Here is a 20,359-nt window from a genome sequence, read left to right as displayed (position 1 = left end):
ATGGAATTAACTGACTCCATCAGATTCATTCAAGATGAAGGAAAGAACGCCGTCCTGATATTGCTTGACTTATCGGCGGCGTTCGATACCATCTCCCATAACATACTCATCGATAGATTGAAAGGAAATGGTATAACGGACAGAGCTCAGGTCCTTCCTTTCGGAGAGGACCCAAATTATATCATTAGGATTGTTTTCCTCAAAAGAGAAACAAATTACTGCGGGAGTCCCTCAGGCCAAAATTTTGTGTCCCCTTCTGTTTAATATATATATGGCGCACCTCATCACCCTCATCGAATCACACGGTATATGCGTCACATCATATGCTGATGTTTCTCTGGATAAAAACTTAATTAGAGCCGAAAAAAAATTCCAAATCTGCCTGACAGAGATTTTCCAGTGGATGGAAAATAACCACCTAAGATGTAATTCAAGTAAAACCGAAATTCTGCCCATTGGAAAAACTAGTGAGTTCAGCCCCAGCAAATGGTGGCCTGATGGCACTTCTCCGCCTTCCGTCTCGGTGGAGTCGGCACGGAATCTGGGTATTCTCTATGATTCCTCTCTATCTTTTGACCTCCATGTAAGAAACATGGCAGGCTGCTGCTCTAATATCATAAAATCTTTGAAGAAATTCTTTGAGTTTCTCCCGATTGAAGCCAGAAAGTCGGTTGCGTTCTCTCTTATACTTTCTCGCCTCGATTACTGCAACGGGCTCATGGCAGGGGTAAAGAAACAAACGCTAAAAAGTTACAGAGCGCCCAGCATGCAGCAGCTCGGCTGGTGCTCAAACTTCCTAGAAAAGCCTCCGCATCTACAGCTCTTAGAACTTTGCATTGGCTTCCGATCCACAAAAGAATTCTTTTTAAGATTTTATTAACCATTTTTAGAGCCCTAAATGACATCGGACCAAGGTATCTAATAAATAGATTCACCAGTTACAACCCCACTAGAGCTTTGCGGTCAGCAGGACATAATCTCGCTAATATCCCGAAATTCCATCTCAAAACAAAAGGAGGCAAAACATTAGGTGTCTTGGCTTCTAAGGCATGGAATCTGTTGCCAATTGATCTTAGAGTGCAGTCCACGGAGGCCGTTTTCAGGAAAGGGCTTAAAACTTGGCTATACAATCTGAATTACACATATGTACTGACCATCATCTAACGCCTCCCCCACAGTGCCACGCTCTACCTTTCCCACAGCGCCAGGATGCTCCTTTCGGAGCGACAGTTGTCACGCTTTATAAATATTACGTAACATTAACATTAACATTAACAAAGTGAGTTTTCAATATTGTCCTGGAATATAGCGGGTTATGACTCACAATTAAAAAAGGCCGGGGAGAAAATTATGAGCTTTCTGCAAGATCAATGTGTAATATGTTTACAGGAAACCTGGCACTCCGGGAATTTAAATATACAACATTTTATTACACATGAAATCCAGGCAAAGAAAAACGCCTTTGGAAGAGCAAGCGGAGGATTGTCTATTTCAATAAGTGCCAAATTATGTCTGATAAGTAAAAAACTTAAAACATCATCTAAATATTTACTGCCAGTTGTTTTAACACATCGAAACATTACTAATTGCTTGATAATTGACTGAGCTCATGCTCCTGGGTCATACCGTACCATCTACCATAGACACTCTCTGGCCTCCCAGCTTGGGCCCTGCCCCTATTCCCAAAGACGCCATCAAGAGTTTGGGTGTCTGGCTTGACAGATCCCTGTCGTTCGATCAACAGGCAACAAAACTTTCTGCCACTTGCTTCGGCATCCTGAGAGTTATCAGGAAGATCCTGCCTCTTCTCCCCTTTGAAGCAAGAAAAACCGTGGTTCTGGGCCTGATTCAGTCACGACTGGACTACGGAAATGCTTTGTATCTCGGAGCCCCTGACTTCACCCTGCGCAAACTGCAATTAATACAGAATTGCGCAGCTAGAACACTCTTACAACTCCCCCGCAGATCATCAGCAAAACCCGGACTGAGGACACTGCACTGGCTCCCTATAAAGGAAAGAGTAAACTTTAAAGCACTCTGTATTGCCCACCAGACCTTCTGGTCTACAGGACCGGCAATCAATCTCCCTCTCATTACACCCTACCTCCCCACAAGACAGTTGCGCTCCACCTCTGCAAATCTAGCCATTGTGCCGCCAATAAAGAAATCAAGGTCAGGAGGCCGCTCCTTCTCCTACAATGTAGCTAAGAGGTGGAACGCTCTGCCCCAGCATCTCAGATCTAATTCTAATATTCTCTCCTTTCGCAAACAGCTGAAAACGCTCCTATTCACTACTTAATGATGGAGCTGAACCTGCCTCCTCTAACCCAAACCTCAGACGGTATGCTTAGTGCTTGGACGCCTCAGGGCAGCTACGTGCGCTCTACAAATCGGAATTCATTCATTCATTCATTTATTTACCTCCTCAATTAGTGAAAAACAGGTGTAGCTATCAAGCTACTCTGAACGAGTTGGAAAAAATAATGTCAATGAATGAACATATGGTAGTCATACTAACAGGTGATTTTAATCAGACTCTGTTGCACCTGGCGGATAATCCAGTAACCAGGGATTAACCACACATGGCTTACAATATTCCGCAAGTAGTATTTCCTTCACAAAATAAGGCAAAAAAGATTGGTACCTCTTTTAGAGACACACATGTTTTGCTGACTGATCTAGGATCTACAGCTCTCAATGGAAGACTAAATGATGATCAACCAGCTTACGTTACATTTCGTTGGCCGATGAGGTCTTCCATTATAGATTTTACATTCATCCATTACGCCCATTTTTACTTATGTAAAAAGTATGTCATAATACCTAGAGCCGAGAGTGACAATGATCCTCAAAGGTTAGTCATCAGTATTAAGTACGATCATTGGGAGACTCATACAACGGCCAATAGTGGAAGATTGACCGCTGTAAATGGGAAAAGACTTTTTTAGAACAACAAATTACAAATGAAGGCATCGAAACTGGAAACAAACATGACAGCCTGTACTGAGAAAGACATGATAGTATTAAAGTCTAGAGATAACTGGTTGGATGGTTGGCGATCTATTTTAATAAATATATTATCTAGCCTTGTGGCAAGTATTCAAGAGCCGAGATTAGATGTTAATGTAGCAAGGAATTCAAAATTAAACGAATGAAACATAATCTATCATCAGGGGATGCATTATATCTTAAAACCTCCAATATCGATTGAGAGGGATATGAAAATACAAGATATAAAGAAAGTATTTAAGAACAGGAACTTGCAAATAAAGCGTGATAGTGTAGATACAGCTTTTGCTAAATTATATCATGCTATCTCGACGAGGAATGAGCGAGCTTTTTGGTCCCTGGTGGGACACGGTACAAATTCATATAAACAGCCAGATGTTTTTTTTGTCTCAAGTCACAAGTGAGAAAATCACATTAAATCTTTATATAAATCATCTATTACAAGTGAATATATGACTACTAACGCGGAGGGTTCACTTGCAGAAATAACTGAAGATTAAATTGCCAAAGTAATAGAGAGTTCTCGCTCATCCAAGGCAGCAGGACCCAATGGTATTCCTATTGGCTTGGTAGAAATGAGCATAACATTTTGGAGTGCAATGTTAAAACAGTTGTTCCTACAGGTAATTAAACGCGGAATGATACCATCTTCCTGGAAAGCAGCAATTATACACCCGATTTACAAGCGAGGGTCAATAGATGATCCGTCCAGTTATAGATTAATAGCGTTGTTGGATTTTGAAGGGAAACTGTTTGCGAAGCACCTGCAGAATAAATTAAGGGCATGGGCAGAGGAAAAATCATTAATTCCAATAACGCAAACCGGATTTCGCATAGAGTGTTCGACCCTTGATAATATTGTTTCACTGGTTATGATGGGAAAAAAGGCAAGCTTGCAGAAAAAAAAACTTTATACGCCTGCTTTGTGGATTATTCCACAGTATTAGACAAGGTCACCAGGCAAAGGTTGTGCAATAAATTATCAGCAAGGGAGGTTAATTTAAACCTTTTTCATTTTATTATTGCCCTGCACTCGGATACATGGGTCAGGGTGAAACTGGCTAATGATAATACACTATCTCCAAAAATGGATACCACTAAAGGTCTTAGACAAGGCTGTGTCCTTGCGCCTTTATTATTCTCCCTGTACATTGCAGATATTGATTCAGTGTTAAGTTCAGATATGGGTGTGGCACCTAAACTAGGGGATAAAAAATACCATACCTAGCGAACGCCGATGATTTAGTCATATTATCTTTAACTCCTAACGGATTACAGCATCAGCTGAACCAATTAGACACATACAACAAAGTGAATGGTCTGATAGCTAACCTATCTAAAACAAAGATTGTTACGTTTGGACGGTCTACAAAATTAAAAACGTGGACTCTAGGAGATAATCCAAAAGAGGTGGTTGATCAATATAACTACCTCGGCATAACATTGGACAAAAAGTTATCATAGCTAAACCATAGGGTCTGTAAAAGTGTCAAATCTATAACTATTACAAAATCAATTGCAAGATTTATGAAACTGTTCGGTGGGAAATAAATTATTCTATCTCTAAAAGCTTTACAGATGAAAATGATCCCGTTTTTATTTTACGCATCTCCCGCCACGAACAAAAAAGTCATCTTTGATTTTGAAAAATGTTTTATGAAATGCGTACGCACTATACCCCATTTACGACAGGTTACTTCACATTGTATTATACGCTTGGAATGTGGCCTAAAGTCTCTGAAACGCTGCACAAAATCAGTTAACTACATTATTGATTGTGCTAAAGCTGATTCATGTACATTGAAACATCTCATAATGTTGGAACTCGGGAGTAAAAAAGTAAGAGATCTGCAACTTTCTGCTATAATGATGGAAAAGGACTCTTTCTAACTGCCTGATACTCAGGAGATGGGACGAATGACCAGGGAGGTGCGGAAAAATCTAATAGGTAAAACATTAAAGCTAACACAGTGGAATTTAGATTACTTACAAGCTGAGAAGTATATGTTATGTTATGTTATGTTATAACGCTCTTGTATAGCGCACGGCTACTCGAAAAGAGTGTCCCGGCGCTTTCCACCTGCAACTCAGAATAAAAATAACACAATACAGCAAAAAGAATAAAAAAGAACTGAAACAGAAACAGTAAGAACAGCCTAAAGATTAAAAAGCCAGGTCTTCAGGCTCTTCCTGAACTGGAGCAAATTGGCAGTGCTGCGCAGCGAAAGAGGTAGCGAGTTCCACAGCTGGGGAGCTTTGCAGCTGAAAGAGCGCCCTCCCGCGCGGGCCTTCCTCACCCGAGGGACCACGGCTTTATAAAGGGATTCCGAGCGCAAGGAGCGGACTGGTCGATAAAAGGCCAGTCTCCGCCGCAGGTATCCAGCCCCTGATCCAAACAGAGCTTTGTGCATCAAAGTCAGGGTTTTGAACTGGATCCGCTTCCGGATAGGCAGCCAGTGTAGCGCCTGTAGCAGCCCGGAGGCTCGGGCTCGTCTACGCAGGCCAAAAATAGCCCGGGCGGCAGAGTTCTGTACCACCTGTAGGCGCTGAACTAGGTAGTCAGGGAGGCCTAGAAAGAGGGCATTAGCATAGTCTAGCCTAGAGCCAACGAGAGCCTGCACAGTAATTCGCCTGTGCTCCTCAGACAGCAGGGGCAGGAATTTACGGAGCATTTTCAAAATTCCATAACAGGTGCCAGCCAGACCCAGAATATGTGTTCTCAGCGACAGCTGGTTGTCCAGCTTGACACCCAGATTTTTAGCCACCAAGGAAGACTGTGCAGGAGGGCTCATGTCGGACGGCCACCAGTGCTGCCACTCCGGATCGGCAACGCAACCGAAGAATAGAACCTCGGACTTGCTTGAGTTGGCCCTTAGACTGTTCCGTTGGAACCAGTCAAAGACCAATGCAAGACAGTCCCGAATTCTCCCTCCATCAAACTCCTGGTCTTTCCCGCATGTGAAGAGGAGTTGCGTGTCGTCGGCGTAGGAGACGATCTGGGCCCCATATGCTTCCACCAAGGCCGCCAAAGGGGACATAAAGATGTTAAACAACGTGGGGCTCAACACAGAACCCTGTGGAACCCCAACTCCCAGTGGCGGCATCTCGGCAGAGCTCTGGGAAACCCAGACCGTCTGGCGGCGGCCTTCAAGGAAAGATGTGAACCACCTGAGCGCCGTCCCCCTAAGGCCGATGTCATAAAGCCTCGCTAAGAGCGCCCTATGGGGGACGGTGTCGAAGGCCGCCGATAGGTCTAACATGACCAACATGGCCCTCCCGCCGACATCCAGAGTCTCCCTGATGATCTCAGTGACCTCTAGCAATGCCGTTTCCGTACTAAAATTAGGACGGAAACCGGATTGGGATGGGTGGAGCAGATTGTTAGCTTCCAGAAAGCTCGACAGGACACCGTGGACGTGTTTTTCCGTGATCTTCGCGAGGGCCGGAAGAAGTGAAATTGGCCTATAATTGGCCAGAACCTCGGCGTTGAGACCCGGTTTCTTTAGGAGGGGGATCACCATCGTTCTTTTCCAAGAGCTAGGGACCCTCCCCTCCCTCAAAGAGGCGTTGAGGATGGGATTAACCAGCGGGTTCACCACCGCCGCCATCCCAGCCAAAAATTTGGCGGGGCAAGGGTCAAGTGGCGAGCCAGATTTCAGATTGGCCAGCAGCTGCCTGGACACATCGCTGGAAACAGCAGGAAAATCAGACAACACCGCCGCCGGTGTGTGCGGGAGTCCGCAACCCGCCCCGGTGACGCCGCTTCCATCCTCCGGTCCTTCCACAAAGGAGGCCTGAATCGCCTTGATCTTATTAGTAAAGAAACCGGCAAGATCACATGCCCACGCATCCGAAGAAACTAAAGGGGGCGATTGGGAGCTAGGGGTCGTGAACTCCTTCACAATGGTGAAGATCTCCTTACAGGAGTTCGCAGATGCCTCGATCCTCCTAGCCAAATAGTCCCTCTTAGCTCCCAGGATGTCCCGATGGTAGGCCTTCACCGCCGCCTTATAGGCGAGTTTAGCCTCCCCATCATACAGAAGGCGCCAGGCCCTCTCGGCCACCTTGCATTGGCTGCGAGCCACGAAGCGCCTCCGTAAACCACGGTGCAGATTGCCGTGCCGCCGTGGACCGGGGGGCTGCCTTGGGGGCCAGATCGTCCAGCCTATCAATGAGCCATAGCTGCAAAGCCCCAGTGTCACTATCCAGATCGCCCGAAAGATGGCATGGGTGATCCAGAAGCGCCTGTTCCAGCATATCAGGTGTCGCTCTGTGCAGCGCTCTCGAGGCCGGTCTAGACAAGACAGAGGCGCTGTTATCCGGCCGCGCATTCTCCAGCACCGAAAATCTGATCAGCCTGTGATCGGTCCAGAGCACCGGCAGGGTGTCAACCTCCGTAAGAGGGACAGACGAAAACACCTGATCCAGGGTATGCCCCTTCTCATGAGTTGGCCCAGACACGAACGGTATAAGACCCAGCGGAGATGTAATATCCAACAGTTTGGCCGCATCCGGGTCGTCCGCTACGTCAAGGTGGAAGTTGAAATCACCGGCCACGACGCAGTGCTGTGAGGTCAGCACCAACTCAGAGACAGCTGTCTGCAGATCTTCCAGGAAGGAAACCATAGGGCCTCGTGGTCTATAAACCAGCAACCCCTTCAGAGCCTGGCCCGGGGACAGTCTGAGCGTGAAGGCGAGCGACTCGGCGCTCCCAATGGAGTTCAGGGGAAGCACTGAGCAGGAAACGCTCTTTTTCACCACTACCGCCACTCCCCCACCTCTACCCTTCACTCTATCCTGCCGGAAGATATTGTACGCCTGAGGAATGGCTGAGAAGACATCCGGGTTGGAAGCCTCTCCCAACCAGGTTTCGGTCAGTAGCAGACATAGGGGATTTTCCCTAACAAGAAGATCGTAAATATGCAGGGCATGGCAACCTACCGACCTCGTATTCAACAGCAAGCAGAGATGCTGTGCGCCAGCTGTAGCTGGACGAGGGACATTAACACGGGTCCAGGAAGGCGTCCAGCCACAACCCGGGCAACGTCGTTTACCCTTAAATCGCCCCGGGAAGACGAAGCGGCAGGAGCTGGAGTGGCCCCGCATATCCCGCAACATCGCAGAGGTGTAACAAATCATCTCAGCCAGAGTGTCGCCGGATCGGCGTCCCCCGCCGCCCCGACTCCTCCGGGACGCTGACGGGCGCAGACGGGCAGGACTCCGGCACGACTCAGGCTAAGCGAAGGCGTCCACCTGCGCGTCACGCTGCGCGTGAGGGAGCGACTTTAAATAGGCGCTCCAATCAGCCCTGAGGGTGCGAGTCCGCTCCAAGATGGCGGCCGCCGCTGGCTGAGGTGTCCCAAAGGAAGATGGCGCCCAAAATGACCCCCAGGACCCGGACCCACCGAAATGGTGGTGCTTTTCAGGCAGAGAATGCCGTTTTTTAAATGCAGGTGAGGGGAGAGAGGGGCGCAAGCTGCAGGCAAGCAGGCTAAAAACAGGGGTAAATAGAACAGAAAACGAACCCAAATAAGAAACCAGGAAGCATTAAAATACTCTGCGCTAGTAACAGCGCGAGCGCAGCAATGTGGTAGATGGTCTAACCAGCACCGCGCTAAAGCCCGCCTTAAATAGGCGCTCCAATCAGCCCTGAGCGTGCGAGTCCGCTCCAAGATGGCGGCCGCCGCTGGCTGAGGTGTCCCAAAGGAAGATGGCGCCCAAAAGGACCCCCAGGACCCGGACCCACCGAAATGGTGGTGCTTTTCAGCAAGAGAATGCCGTTTTTTAAATGCAGGTGAGGGGAGAGAGGGGCGCAAGCTGCAGGCAAGCAGGCTAAAAACAGGGGTAAATAGACCAGAAAACGAACCCAAATAAGAAACCAGGAAGCATTAAAATACTCTGCGCTAGTAACAGCGCGAGCGCAGCGATGTGGTAGATGGTCTAACCAGCACCGCGCTAAAGCCCGCATTAAATAGGCGCTCCAATGTATAAACACACGGACCTATTAATCGACACATATACCTTGCAGGCTCAAGAATACTTGAGATGGAATTTGACCAGTGACATTTATGGTTCAGACAATTCTATGTTCCGATAAGGGAGTTTGAAGGGAATTGGAACAAAGTCCTTAAAGATACTCATGGATGTCGGCTTTGTGGAACCGGCAAGGAAACTCTTGAACATTTAATATGCGTTTGCTCGGGCCTAATATCCGCACGGAGGTTACACTTACGCGCCTTGTTTAAGATGCCAAAATAAGAACAACTGCAGAAGCTATACGTTATTGTTTTAGGCTCACAGGAGAAAGAGCAATCAGTAGGATGGTACAGTTTTTAGAACTTTAGAACAGGCTTATAAAACTTTAATTGACTAGATTTTTTTTTTACCGGATCTGTATATAGATGTAAAGATAGGTATTATGACCTATGTATACTTTCTTATATGATACTACGTATGGTAAATATGGGATTGTTTATTTTATTTTTTATGCTTACTTATTTTTTATTATCATTATTTATTGTAATCAAATGATTAATGCAATAAAGTATTTTATTACTAAAAAAAAAAAGTAGCAGAAGAAAAATAGTTTTACCTGCTAAGTTGATGATTACATATTGTATTGAATTGTTTAAAATGTTTGTTATTATTATTTTTGTAAAGGTGAGGAGGTGTGGCATTGGGTAAGTTCATGCAGCTTTGTTTATGACCTTTATCCGTGGACGTCGTAACAATGTCATAATGTCAGAACGCTCTAAGATTCTACTTTCAGTCGTTATGTTTAATGTTTGATCATTATCAGTTTGACTGCTGTGAACAACACATTTACTGTGGAGTTGGCTTGTGGGCCTGTTTTAGGGCCTGTTTTAGGGTGACCAGAAGACCCGGTTTTCCCCAGACGGTCCCCGTTTTCAGAGCAGTGTCTCGGTGTCCCGACACTTTGCTCCAAATTACTGAAATGTACCGGTTTTTATGCAGTGCCCGTGTTAAACAGAGAAATGTCCCGGTTTTTAAATAGAGCTTTGCACTAAAAAAAATGGAACATTTCTCTGCTTACTTTTTTGAACACCGAGACACTATTTAAAAAACTGAACATTTCTCTGTTTAACCGGCACTATATTGAGTAAATGATGCTCAATGGGGAATTTGTAAGCACTAAAAGGGTCAGGTGTTTACGTGCATCATAACGAATAAAATCCACGAAGTTTGCAGAATGCAGTCCATAAATCCATACTTTTCTCCTCCCTCTACCAGTGTTTTAAAGAGGATCAAAGTGTCAGGAGATTGCGCTTTTACGAGAGACTGCCATTTCAGTGCCAGTGAAAGAAACAGTGCCCAGTTTTTCTAAAAATATTTTTTTTGCCTTTAAAATTTAGCATTGTATGTGGGCTTTAACCAGTTACTTTGCCTGTGCAGGGGTTCAGACTCGCAGATCCAACACTGGTCTTTGGTATCCTACCTGAGAGCCTCATTTTCTGGATTTTTCACAAGTGAGATACTGGTACTATATACACTAGCACAATGCTCTATTGTTACTGTAATACCACAATGACCAATGATATTTATTCTGTATATGTATTTATTTACATGTATATGAAGGGCAGCTACATGGGTATTATTCTTTTATTTCTATTTGTCATGTGAACTGTTGCAGGGCATATAAATGTGAAGCTTTAATGGCGCCCATTGTGTGAACAAGGCCAGTTTGGAGGCTGAAACGTGATACCTGCAACCTGTATCACTTGAATAAAGAGCTGCGATGGCAATCCGTGCTGTGTCTGTCCTATTTCCCGTTGAGGGACGTTTCACAGAAGTGAGGTTAAGCAGGAACTAGCGGCGCTAGCTCTCCCCACGGAACAAGCTCCGTCTATAACCAGTGTGTCCCACATCTACAAGCGAAAGCGGCAGGGGTGCTCCATTCACTGTTCAACCCAGTTGTATCCGATTGGGTATGGACGTGGCCACTGAGGAGGGTAATTGTTAAACGATTGGATCTACAAGAGTGTGGTTAGCGACGCCACAACAGCGTGACAGTCATCAGCGTTGTAACTATGTGCGAAGCGATTAGAAAGCTGCTGGATGTTGCCAAATCGCTTTTTACTGAGACGGATGGGCTAACAAGCAATAATAGAGACAGAGGGGGCCCTTCGACTGGCGGAGGAGGATCGACATTGAAACAAGATCCGTATAGGTTGGGAAAGCTATACAAGAAGGAGATAAACAGGACCTGGGAAGTCATCTCCCTTAACAATTACATTGAGGTTGAGCGTGTCACAAACTCTCTTTCTCTCCATTTCTGTTTTCCTCTACTTTTCTCTCTTCCTACGTCTTCCTCTCCCCATTGATTCTTTCTCGCTCACTGGATTTTCTCCTATAGCTCTTCAATCTCTTGTGGTACAGCACCCAGGATAATATGCTGCAAAGCTTAACACCTATAAGGTCCCAAAGGCGAGACCTATTGGCTATGCCAATGCTTGTTGTTTTGAGAATCAGGTCCCCCTAGCCTGTTTATACTTTTTTACAATAAACAATGTTGAAACTCATTATGCTCTAACCAGGCACTGGTCCCATGATTTCAAGATGCTATTAGCGACTACCTTGGGAGTAGAGTCATCTCCCCCAGCCGCCATGCCTGTTGCATACTTTCAGGGTGGGGTGAGAGGGTTTGGGAAGTGGGTGGGTAGGGGTGAGGTTTTGAACCTTATTTTTCATTTTTTACTGTTCATTGTCTTTTATTTTGTCCATATTATATGTCATTGTTTCCTCTGCTCAAGTGTCCAATTTTCCTTTTTAACTGCAGCCTCATACTGTGAGTCCAGTATGACTATCCATAAACAGTGTTTAGTTATAAAAGACATGAGAGATACTAAGAAGTTAATGCAAACGTTGATGTACTTTGATCTAGACAGGTACCTTCTTAATACCTTAGCCCATGACAGAGATTTCATGACTAAATATACAACCCACTCATGACAATGCTAGCTACCACAGGTGCTTTGGTACGTAATAGCTTTAAGATAATATCACTGAATGTGAATGGCATTAACCATCCTATAAAGCGGAAGAAGATACTCGACTATCTTCACAAACAAAAAGGGGATATTGTTCTTCTTCAAGAGACGAAGATTGATTCGAAACAGTTTAATTCACTTAGAAGCAAATCGTACAGTGATGTTGCCGGATCTGATGCCCTAGGGAAAAAGAATGGGGTCCTGACGTTAGTGGCAAGGAAATTTAATATTGACATACTGCCTAGCACGTTAGATACTAAAGGGAGGTGGATTTCATCCAAAATGTCCAAGAACAATAAAGAATTCCATGTCACTAATATCTATGCCCCTAACAAGGACATACCTTGATTCCGGATCCTGCAATGCACCTAGTAGCGGGCGATTTTAACTTACCCTGGACCCAACATTAGACAGGGACTCCTGTTGCCCTTTTCGCTCCAACAACTCTCACAAAGCCCTTGTCAACCTCTGTTCACGTTTTACCCTGATAGATTCCTGGAGGCTACACAACCCCACTGGGAGAGATTACACTTTTTACTCAACACCACATAATACCTACTCACGCATTGACTACATGCTTTTCTCTGGCAATGCTACTTCCAGAATTGAAGAAACCTCGATTGAACCGAGAGTAATCTCAGATCACTCATGCATCACTTTATCCCTGTCTGAATTGAATCCTACCAAGAAACAAAATATCTGGAGGTTCAATAAGGAGGTATAGAAAAAGAATCTCATAAACAGACCATTGAATGCGCAATAGCAGATTATCTTGAGAACAACAAACAAGGAGAAACATCAGACCTTGCACGCTGGGAGGCTCTTAAGTGCACAGACAGAGGAGAAATCATTCAAATCAGAACGGCGATGAATAGGGAGTCCAATAGCAGTCTCGAAAAACTAGAACAAGAAATTGCTGCGCTTGAAGGAAAACATATAATCTCTAAGGATACCTCAATCCTGAATGAAATAGTGAAAGAAAAAGAAATACGAATATAATAAGATAGTCAGTGATAGAGCAGGAATATGGTTAAAAAAAAAAAGCACCAAAATATGTGAATCAAATAAGGCAGGGAAGAGCCTTGCTTCGTACTTACAAGTTTAAATTGCAGAATAACGCATTTCAGAATATAACAGATCGGGCAGGGGTAGCTCACTCCGACCCAGACAAAATTGTAGACATTTTTAAAGGCTTCTATAGCACCCTATACAGCAGGAATCAAGATCTTGACAGCGCCAAGACACATGACTACCTAGACAAATGCACTCTTCCCATACTGTCAGACCAAGAACAAGCAGAGCTAAACAACCTGATCACTGCCTCTGAAATCGAGATCACAATTAAGGCCCTAAAACTTGGGAAAGCCCCCGGTCCTGACGGATTTAATGCAAAGTTTTACAAATGCTTTTCATCAGTCCTAACCCTCCCTCTACTACATTTATACCACAAATTCAGTACCTGTGGTCAAGTTAATGGGACGCCTGCAGAAGCCATCATAGCAGTAATCCCCAAGGAAGGGAAAGACCCAACATTCCCCAAAAATTACAAACCAATATCCTTAATTAACCTAGAATGCAAAATATATGCTATAAACGACTTCAATTTTTTTTATCCAAACACATTCACCCCTCACAAGAAGGATTCTTAGGGAACAGACTTTCTAGTGGCAATACACGCATCCTGTCTCATGTTTTGGAGAAGGCCCAACTTACCGACTCCCCAACAGTTGCTATTACGTTAGACGCCAAAAAGGCCTTCGATAAAGTAGACTGTTCCTAATTGAAAGCAGCTTTAGACAAATTCAACTTAGGAGAGAACTTTACGCGTATGGTAATGGCACTTTATTACAATCCCTCAGCCAAAGTTAGAGTGGGTGGCTGCCTATCGTCCTCCTTCAAGCTGGAACAGGCAACTAGACAAAGCTGCCCCCTTTCCCCTTCTCTATTTCTACTTGCAATCAAACCCTTTCTCTACCATTTTAGGAATAACAAACAGATCACAGAAATTTGTTTTGACGACTACAAGGTCAAAATCACAGCTTACGCTGATGATGTGTTAGTGGTTTCTGAAAATGCGGAGTCTGCCATCCCGGCTCTAATGTCTTCAATAGGAGACTTTGCAAAAGTTTCCGGGTACAAATTAAATAAGGACAACACCGAAGTAAAACTTCTGAACAACCATGGCAGTAAAGAAATTATTGGCGACTCAGGTCTTCTGTGGCAACCTAAATGCTTCAAGTACCTGGGCCTGTATTTCGAAAAAGACCTTATCACCACCTTAAAAACCGACGAGAGCTCCCTCTATAAGAAAATCTCTACTCTGCTTGATGGCTGGTCCCCAAAATTCTTGTCCTGGTGGGGTGAGGCTGAGACATTAAAAATGATGATCACCACCCTTGTCAACTACTTAGCCAGCATGCTTCCAATGATGCTATCAAAAATATATAAACTCTTTAACACGTTCCTATGGCAAGGCAAGAAACCCAGGATATCATTGAATAAACTCCAATTACCCAAAGATTAAGGTGGACTGGGTCTCCCGAACTTTAGGAACTACCAAACGGCGTATCTTTGTAAACAAGGGCCCAACTGGCTAATCCCCCAAACAGACTATAACCCAATCTGGTTGGACATAGAAAGGTCACTCATAAATGGCATGCCTCTAAACGCTCTCTTAATAGTGGACGTTTCCGCTTTTCCCCACTCAAAATATATTTTGCTTAACACTATAAGAGCCCTGTTGCGTCTGAACAAATTTTCCAAAAATAAAATCAATAAGTCCAAGCTGACCTCCTTATGGCATAATACGAGCCTAAAGATAGATAGGAGGACACTACATTGGGAACACTGGCCTAAAAATGGAATAAATCTAGTTAAAGATCTCTTCACAGGCACACTACCGTTGCCTTTTTCCGACCTTCAGAACCGTCACGAACTTACACCGCTAGAATTTTACAAATTCCTAAAACTAAAATATCTCCTCATGCTGCGCTCCATCAAACCCTGTGACCCCTCGATAGTCCCCCAAGATGTCCCAGCTAGTAAAATCTGGACAGTGTCTCTCAGATATATAAACTTCTTTCTCCCAATCCCTGCAAACAGCACAAGAAATGTGAAGTGAAATGGGAATCTGAACTTAACTCCAGTAACATCCCATTTGAATGGGAAAAAATTCATTTCACACCATTCTCGAACAAAATATCACCCATACTTTCACAAACCAAACTAACGTTAATAAATAGGACATATTGGACACCCGAGAACATTTTTGAACTTAAGCTCAGCGATAACCCCACATGCTGGAATTGTGAATCCCACGTTGGCAGCTTGACCCACATGCTCTTTTATTTGTCCCACTTTACAATCATATTGGGATATGATCTACAAATACATAAATAAGACCTTTAACATCCTCCCTCCAAGGGACTTTTCCTATATTCTACTAGGAGTATTGGAATTCTAGGATCAAAGACTTGCAGGATCGCTACTTATTAGACCTTATGCTCACTTTAGCATGTAAAGTTATCCTGAGTAAATGGAAAAACTCTAGTGAAGTATCTTTTAGAGAGTGGCAGGAATGGCTTTCCTCCCTAAGAGGACCAGATAACGAATCCCTCTATTCCTTCCCCTGGTGTAAATCCTACAAGAAACTGTGGAAATCCCTTGATGCCACCAATTTATCTTATGACCACCCGTGAACACCTTAATTTTTGCCTCAGATTGTAAAGCCTTCTGTACTCCTCTATTGTAACATGCCATTGTCAATCCTTATATGGAATATGCTTTCGCGCAAATAAGGACTCTTACACAACTCTGAATATAGCATAAAAGGTCACCTTTATTACCAGGACAGCCAAAGACAGACCCCGCAACATTAACTTTCCCCAACAATACTTTGCCTTATTTTCCCCAAACCTTTTTCCATAGAATACATTTCTTTTTGCCAATGCTTTATTTTCCAAACAAACCATAACTTGTTTTCCATACCATCAGTATGTTTTCCCTCTTTCCTTATCTTCCCCCACCTACCCTCCCAAGCCCTCCCCCTAGAGAAAGGATGAATCCGCTCTAGATTATCCTATCCCTTCAAAATCGCCGACAACACAACAAAGAGTCTGCCTGTAGTGCCCTAAGGTGACATCCTGGACATTTTTTTTTTTTGACACATAACACGATAACACAGGACTTTGAACAAAAAACACCATACCTTGACTTCTTTCAAAGCCAGGGTGGGTGGGTGGGTCAAACGCGACACCACCGCTCCATTCACTCGCTCAGAGTGGCGTCAACCCTCCCTCCCCTCCCCGCGTTTGGACCTGGCCCCTCCCACCCTCCCGCCATCCAATCAGGCGGCGTGAGGTCGTCCCTCGCGCGAAATACCCCAGGGGGACATCGGCTTTGCCAAGTCCCCCTTGGGGCCCATCGCGCAAATAAGGACTCTCACACAACTCTGAATATAGCATAAAAGGTCACCTTTATTACCAGTACAGCCAAAGACAGACCCCGCAACATTAACTTTCCCCAACAATACTTTGCCTTATTTTCCCCAAACCTTTTTCCATAGAATACATTTCTTTTTCCCAATGCTTTATTTTCCAAACAAACCATAACTTGTTTTCCATACCATCAGTATGTTTTCCCTCTTTCCTTTTCTTCCACCACCTACCCTCCCACTAGATAAAGGATGAATCCGCTCTAGATTATCCTATCCCTTCAAACACGCCACCCAGGAAAACCTTCTGAGTTTTCCTGCCCCACCCCTTCCTAAGTGGACCACTCAATACTGCTGTATTCTCTCATTGAAGGAAAAACACTTCCCTTTATTGTTCAGCTGATATGTTTTTGTTTTGTGAATACCACAGGTCAACACACCATAGATTAGCCAACGTGTCTCTCAGTTCCATTAGGTAATATGACTGACCCATCGGCGAGAGGTGAACTCCATCACTCCTCAATAAGTGCAGCCTTTCGTTGTTAAAATGCTCATGTGCGAGTACCGTGATGCCCATTGCTGTACAGAAGGTTTTCAAAGCCCTGTTGACTTTGCGGTGAGCTCTTTCAACAGCCGCATGTACCCTAGCACCTTTCCATTGACTTCTGTACAAAAATTCCGTCTATACTACCCGAGTACCCACCCATTTGTCTTTTATCACCGCCAAGTCCAGTTTCATTTGTTTGATTAAAGCCAATCCAGACAATTCCACCAGATCGTTTTCGACCAAATGCAGTATCAATAAATCTGGAATACCCCATGCCGCAGCCAACTTGGTTAAAACAGGAAATAACTCCATCCATTTCATACCCCCTAAACCCTTCCAAATCACCTCATGGTCATTACTATACAAACCAAGACCTCTCCCACACAGCTGCTGTTCAGCAAAGATTGCTGCCCATTTTACTATTGAGTGACCAACAATCCAGGTCCTCTTTTTCCGAGGGAAATCCGCCACTCGACCTGTGATGGAAAAACTAACATTAATACTAAACACAGAAACCTCTTTTTTTTTTTTTTTAAACATTTACAATCTGACATATTTAAAGCAACAATTAGATTTCCATCCCCCTATTTGCTGCAATTCTTCTTTCCCCCAACCCAGCCTAGCCGCTTCGGTAGCCGCACCAATTCTAAAAGAGTGCGTCCCAAAACTTTTTGGATTTTCCCCAACCAACGTCAATGCCTTTCTCAAAACAGCTAAAAATTGGAAACAATTCAACTGGGTTTTATTCTTATGGCAAAATATCACTCCTTCTTGAAATACTGCTGAATGAACAAATGATTCCCACTCCCCCACCGGGCAACAACCCCCCACCCCACTCCTTCCGAGTCTCACCAGCATCCCACACCCTCTCTGGTCTGTCTTTGACTGCCGCAACTTAATCTGCAACAGTTCCTTTCCCAAAACTTCAATGTCCGATGACTGGATCCCCACCTGATTTCGCAACCCAAGTAACTCCGATATCCGAAATGCACCAAAGAACAACCACACCATACATAACTTGAAACGAAACCATTCCCATTCATTATAACAACAGACGGGCAGAACACCCAACAGTTTTTGTAATAAAGCAAAAGTAATGGGGTCTCTCAACTTTTTCGCATGCCAAGTGCTTCTCCCAAAACCTTTTAACATTTTTTGTAAACGGAAGCCCATCCGGACCTCGCACCCCAAAAACAATTGACTGTAAAAAAGAAATACCCGCCAACTTGCCTTAAATTGTCGAGTGCGACAAACCTTTGTCTATCAAATATAACACAAACTCCCACATAAACTGTTCATTTTGCACCGCTGTACCGTTCATGCCGCGCTGGGAAGCATAGCCTAAAAAACCAGACCATGCCAGCTGATAACTGTGTCTCGTGGAGCCCGCTAATGACTGTTCAACCAACTCTGCCATTCTCAGTTCCCCAGGTCCCACATGCTCGAAGGGATCGATGTCTTGCATCTGTCCGCTCCAGGTGCCAATTCCCGAAACCTCTGCCACTGACAACGAGATAAAGCGTCGGCAATTGAGTTGTTAACTCCAGGAATGTGTTGAGCTCTAAAAACAATATTCAACTGCAGAACACGCAACATGAACGCCCTTAACAACTGCAGCACCCGCACATCCTTAGCCCGTTGACCATTAACCAGGCTTACCACTGCCATGTTATCTATATGAAATAAAACGCAGCGGTCTCTGAATTCCTCTCCCCAAACCTGCAGTGCCACCAAAAGTGGGAAGAATTCCAAAAAAGCGATGCTACGACCTTGCTGCAACCAAAGTGGCGGCCACCGCTCCGCACACCATCTTCCTTCCCAGAATAAGCCGAAGCCCATGGCTCCAGCCACATCCGAGAAAATTTGCACTGGCCATACAGTGTCCTCCGCCACAAAATTGACAGACACTCCATTGAACTCTTCCAAAAATCTCAACCATATCAGCAAGTCTTCCTTGATTTTTGATGTCAAGCGTATGTGATGGTGGGGCAAAAACGCCCCCGCCATCGCAAAACCCAGACGCCTACAAAAGGTCCTACCTGCCCTGACCACTCTGCATGCAAACGTCAAGTACCCCAGAAGCCTCTGGACCTGCCTCAGCTGCACTTTCTTAGCTCCTAACACTTCCTGAAGAAAAAGCCTGATCTCCTGTACTTTTGCCAAAGGCAAACGGGCCACCATTGCCGTGGTATCTATATCTATACCCAAAAAGGTCAATGTTGTCGTTGGACCTTCCGTCTTGTCCTTCGCCAATGGCACACCAAATTCACTAGCCATATCTTGAAAACATGCCCAAAACTTTAGCACATTGGTCTGTACCAGCGTTTCCTACAAACAGAAAATCATCTAAATAGTGACATACCGCCGCATGTTCTGATCGCCGGATGACACACCACTCCAAAAATTTGCTAAATGTTTCGAACAAGGAGCAAGAGATAGCACAACCCATGGGTAACACACGGTCCACATAGTACTCTCCCTCAAAATACATACCCAGCAACTCAAAATCCACTGGATGTATAGGTAAAAGACGGAAGGATGCCTGAATATCACATTTCGCAAGGTCAGCTCCCACCCCAGCCTTGCGCACCATCTGTAGAGCATCGTCCACTGACGAATATGACACAGCCGAATCAGTGGTGGAAATGAAGTCATTTACGGACTGCCCTTTCGGCCAAGACAAATGATGAATCAGGCGAAACTCACCTTGCGCTTTCTTTGGAATAATACCAAGAGGTGACACTATCAAATTTGGCAAGGGGCAGCTCGAAAAAGGTCCGACTATTCTGCCTAAATCCAACTCCTTTTGCAACTTCATCCTCACCACCGTAGACAGTTTCTTTGCGGATCTGAGGTTATCCGCCCAGCGCAAAACTCTGGGACCTTGGTAGCCAATTCTAAAGCCCAGCCGAAAGTTCCAAAACAACTTAGCTGCCGCCTCAGCGTCCGTGTAAATCTCCAGGTACCTCAACATTGCTTGCAATCTAATTGGGGTAGGAGCCTTTTGGAATAAGGGGTGGCAACGCCCCACGCCCCCTCTGACCTCTCCCATGATCTCCGAATTGCTGGTTGGGAAAGCACTGAAAGATGGCATGTCTGCCCCCACACTGTGCACATTCATGCTTAAATTTACAGTACTGACGCACGCAGGAACCTCTATTAAAGCCCCAACACGCTCCTGTTGTGGACAACTGACCCCTTCCAAAACCACCCGCCCCCATTGTGGCGGAACGCTGGGAAAAGGGCCAATAAGGTATTGGCAAACCACTTGCCGTATGAATCGTGTTAGAGGACGAATGTCCTGACAACCACTGCAACCACAACTCTTGATCAACTTCTCCCCAGGGTTTATCGTTAAATAAA

The sequence above is a fragment of the Lissotriton vulgaris genome, chromosome 8 (assembly GCF_964263255.1).
Source record: "Lissotriton vulgaris chromosome 8, aLisVul1.2, whole genome shotgun sequence".
Classification (NCBI taxonomy): Eukaryota; Metazoa; Chordata; class Amphibia; order Caudata; family Salamandridae; genus Lissotriton; species Lissotriton vulgaris.
This window is presented reverse-complemented; position numbering follows the sequence as displayed.